Raw genomic sequence first — 274 nt, 5'->3', positions numbered from 1 at the left:
AGATGTCCTATAATTAAACTTTTGATGTCCTCTCTTTGTAGTAAAAAGAATCATTGATGACTATGCCTTTACTGTGTAATTCAGCCCCGTGGAAAGAAATGTAAATGATTCACAGGGCTCCGCTACAGGACCGGATTTCAGTTCTATAGCTCAAGAAGCGTGTGCAACCCGGCCTTTCTGAGCTGACTTCATGCCCAAGCCTTCCCCGTAGATGTGCTGTCGGGGCGGCCGAGCAGGTCGGATTTTCCCGGAGCCTCTTCCCGGAGCCTGCCTT

Source organism: Balearica regulorum, chromosome 12, assembly GCF_011004875.1.
Source record: "Balearica regulorum gibbericeps isolate bBalReg1 chromosome 12, bBalReg1.pri, whole genome shotgun sequence".
NCBI lineage: Eukaryota > Metazoa > Chordata > Aves > Gruiformes > Gruidae > Balearica > Balearica regulorum.
Note: the sequence above shows the minus strand (reverse complement) of the source record.